The 4587-nt window shown below is 41.6% G+C and overlaps 1 pseudogene; it reads right to left on the bottom strand.

The window, feature by feature from the left end:
- Positions 1–1232: 1232 nt before the first annotated feature.
- LOC136310711 (ribosome production factor 1 pseudogene) lies at positions 1233–2790 on the bottom strand (annotated as a pseudogene).
- Between the last annotated feature and the right edge of the window lie 1797 nt (positions 2791–4587).

The following is a 4587-nucleotide window of genomic DNA, read 5'->3' on the forward strand; positions in this document are numbered from 1 at the left end:
TCAGAGCCACAAACTCCAGAATCTTCTTACACAACTGCAGTTTGCTCTACCCTCCCTCCATCAGAGCCCAAGGTAAGTGGCTATGAATGAAATTCTGTGCATTGGCCCTGTAAAGAGGCATCTGTGTCTCTAGCAGAAGAAGTCTCCGTAATAGACGGAAACCCTGCAGCTTTTTATAGCCAGATGTTATGTGTGCTCTGAGTGCTCTGAAGTGAGGAACACAGCTTTAATTTTAGACCCCATGCTTTTCAGGGAGAACTGCACAGCTGAGATATCTCTCTGGAACCTCAGCTGCCACCCGGAGAGCTGGGGCACCCCTTTTCACATCTCTGCCACTTCTTATCAGTCTTGATGTGGCTTCTTCTGTAAATCCTTAGTTATAAGACTTCTCTTCAGCTCATCTTCAGTTGGCTATTCAGAATGATTATTTCATAATTTAGTTGTAATTTCAATTTGGTCCTGAGAGGAAGTGAGTGTAACTTCCACTTACTCCACTGCCATTTTTGGTCCTCTCAGAAATGTAATCATTAATAAAAAAATTATTTTATACATTATCTAAGATCATATTATAAAATGCCTTTGGTTGGTATATTATATTTTGGGAAACATTAATCAAAATTTTCACAACTGTTTGAAATAAAGAGCAAGAGTAAATATTTTTCTCTCCTTAGTGCTCCATTAAGTAAGAAAAGTCATGGTGATTATAGTGGATATTGATGGCAAACTCATAGTAATGAAGGTGATCTGAAGTACTTAGTTTAGTTCTTAGCATCAAATCTTGAAAGGATCATGGATAAATTAGAGCATGTTTTAACTGAAGCACAATTCATTTTTTGTCTTCCTCGAAACCTGTAGCATATATTTAACTTTTCAAAAAAAGGGAAAGGTGGTAAGATTTATGTCAATGTGTTGGGTTTGATGTTACCTAGGTAAAAATTTTCAAATTTGTATTGAACTATAAAAGTAAAATACATCTACATTGGGTTTATCCCACTTAGTTGTTTGTTTTTTTAACTCTTACCAAAATGACTTTTATTTTTGTTTCTTACAGAAAATAGTGAGTGATAATTCATGGCACTTGGTAATGTGTCCAGACATGAAAGAAAGTGTCTGAAATCAGTAAATGCCATTTTGAGAAGTCTTCTGTCACAAACTCAAGATAAGCCTGTCCAATACTGTTCCTTCAGTACTTTATAAGTGGAATTTTCTTCCACTGTTTCCATTTCCCAAGGCTAATGAATCCATTCATATTCTCCAGATTTAGAATCAAAATTTTCTTTCTGACATTGATACGTAAAGACACATGCAGCCCCATGTTCATTGCAGCATTGTTCAGAGTGGTCAGGACATGGAAACAACCAAAAAGCCCGTCAATAGACGACTGGATAAAGAAGATGTGGCACATATACACTATGGAATACTACTCAGCCATAAGAAATGATGACATCAGATCATTTACAACAAAATAGTGGGATCTTGATAACATTATACGAAGTGAAATAAGTAAATCAGAAAAAAACAGGAACTGCATTATTCCATACGTAGGTGGGACATAAAAGTGAAACTAAGAGACATTGATAAGAGTGTGGTGGTTATGGGGGGAGGGGGGAAAGGGAGAGGGAAAGGGGGAGGGGGAGGGGCACAAAGAAAACTAGATAGAAGGTGACAGAGGACAATCTGACTTTGGGTGATGGGTATGCAACATAATTGAAAGACAAGATAACCTGGACTTGTTGATCTTTGAATATATGTAACCTGATTTATTGATGTCGCCCCATTAATAAAATAAAATTATAATAAAAAAAAAGAAAGAGAAATACCCAAAATAAAAAAAAATTAAAAAAAAATTTCTTTCTGAAGAGATCTTAATTTTAAGGTAAAATGTGATACAAGTACCTGAATTCCCTCTTTCTTTAATGTATGAATATGTATTCATACATTATGTATCTGTGAAATATGAAAAAATTATAATCCCATTGATTGTAGAATGTAACAACCTGCCTTCACAAAAAAACTGACAGTTACATGGAAAAAGAGATGCAGATATACCTCCAACAGAATGACCCAGCCATGTTGTAAAATTATTCAGAATTGTTTCAGTTATGTAATCCATGGGGTCCTTACTCTTCTCTTTAATTTTGTTATGCAAATGAACACTGCTCATTTTAAAATGATCATCTGGTCCATTTGACAAATGACTCAGAATTAATCTATTTGATGTTTTACCATTTTCATTAATAATAATCAGATCTATGAAATCTCTTGAGATGCACCGTGAAATAATTTTTTCAAAGTCAGTCCTCTTCTGTAATAAACATGTAAGTTTAGTATAACTGTGGAGAGCTGTTCAAAGTCCTACTGTTCTCCCAATGAGGTCTATCCAATGCTGTAAAGAGAATCTTCGGAGAAGTTTAATTTGTCTAGAGCCTCACCATAAGCAACCTCCTCATCGTTGAAGTCGACTGTAGTGTCATCATTCACTGGCTGTCCATGGCCTTGGGCACAGGCTTTGGTGGAGCCTTATCACCAAGAGCCTCTCTCTCTTCTTTAAGTTTTTTCTTAGCTGCCCACTTGTCCTGCCCCTGCTGCTGTTTCCACTGCATGGACATTCTGTGTCACAGATATTCGTTCTTAATCTCAAAAATGCTGAAGCCTAATGGAAAGGTAGACGTTTTCTGGGTTGGTTTCCGCTTCCGGTGGCCCTGTCCTCAGGCACTGCAGCCTCTTGAGGTTCTTCTGGGAGCCTTTGCATTGCAGCCCTTTCTTTCTGTGGCCACCAGTCTTTTCCATGCTGTTTGCTCCATGTCATCTGTACCACTTACAATAAAAAGTAATTGATGTTGGTAAAATAAGTTTATAAAATATAATTTTTATGTTTGCTCACTTATAGTTTACATTAGGGGCCAGGCAGCACCAGGTATATGTGGTCTGTGAAATTGCAAATTATCTTCCTGCTTGGGAAGGGCCATTGTTTTGCTGTTTCCTGGAGGAGAGGTTTTCACTCTAGAAAGTTTTTGAAAAGAGAGAGCAGAAGGAGAAAAAGAAAGAAACCATGTTTTAAGAGTGAGAAAAGGGAGAATGCAGAGTGCTGAAAAAGAAACATATTGTCATAGAGGAGAAGGTGTGCAGATGGGGAATCAGAGCTGAGGGGCTTTGCAATCTCTGCTAAGACTGGTGGGATCATTGATTCTAGGAGAAGTCAGAGAAGTTTCTCCTGATTGTGGAACCGGAGAATGTGTCAGGGCTTTGGGGCACTGTGTGTTTGCTCGTTGGCCAGTGCAGGAGTTGAATAAAGGAATGGCCCACCAGTTGTTGGCCGCACTGTTTCTTTGCCATCTGCCTGAATGCAATGAGAACCTGCATGTGCATGGACATGACGGTGGCAGCCTCTGGCCCTACGCTTGCTATGAAAGTAAAATACATCTATAGTGGGTGTTGGTCAAACAAATTTGTAAATATCATGTATATATTTGCTTGCTTGTGGTTTGCATTGGGGGCTGGACAATGCCAGATACAGTGGTCTGTAAGGTTGCAGGTCGCCTTCCTGACTGGGAGGGCCCGTTGTCCTGCTAATGTTACTGGAAGAGAGATTCTGCCCCCACCACCGGGAGGTGCAGGAAGATTTCTTTTTTCTCTCCTCCCTGATCCCTTGTCCTCCATGAGTAAAGTGGGTTTTCTGCTTTTCCCTTGGCTTCTCTTGTGGCTTGCCTGTCTTGGTGAGACTCCAATAAACAGAATGGCCCACCATCCTCTGACTCCACTATTTCTTTGCCGTCTGCCAGAATTCAGTGAGAACCTGCATGTGCATGGCCACAGCGGTGGCCCCTGGCCATACCACTGGCATAATTTGCAGCAGGATTAGGATCAGATTGGTATGGAGCCACACGCCCTTGAGGGTTGGGGTAGAGGACTGGTTGCTGCTCTGGCTCCCCATAGCTGTCCTTTTAGGGGCCCGTGAGCTGGGTGTTTATTACTCAAGAGGAAATCAGGAGTTCTGTGCGAGAAGCCGCCTGGGGTCCAAAGCTCCAGGATGAATTGCAAATTGAAAGGCAGAAAAGGCTGGAACCGGAGCAAGCACTGGAGAAGGAATTACGGGTTTGCAAATTGCAGTCTGCCCTGGAAGCTGAACGTTTGCACCGGCAGGCAGTTGTTGGAGAAACAACTGCGAGTTCAAGAGCTTGAGTCTCAGCTTTTGGCCAGATGCCAGCAGCCACAGGAGCCTAAATGGTCGCCAAAGGAGTAGCAGCATCCATGATGGTGGATTGGCTTTGAGTCAGCGGGAGCAGGCGCTTGCAACTCCTCTTCTGAGGATGAGAAGGCTCAGGCTGAAGCTGCAATACGCACACTGAGAGCCCAACCAGTGGTCACCAAGAAGGTAAAAACCCAGCAGCAAAGAGTCCCTCAGGGGCAGCCACAGCCTCCTGCCCAGGTAATGGAACACTCTGTTGTCTAGCCCTATACCCAGGCAAAGCTGATAGAGTTGGGCGCACAATTTAGGCAGAAACCTACTGAATCCCTGGTAGCCTGGTTACTACGATTATGGGACATAGGGGTGGATGGCATCATGCTCTCTGGAACAGAGATGGA

Source organism: Saccopteryx bilineata, chromosome 7 (genome assembly GCF_036850765.1).
Source record: "Saccopteryx bilineata isolate mSacBil1 chromosome 7, mSacBil1_pri_phased_curated, whole genome shotgun sequence".
Lineage (NCBI taxonomy): Eukaryota > Metazoa > Chordata > Mammalia > Chiroptera > Emballonuridae > Saccopteryx > Saccopteryx bilineata.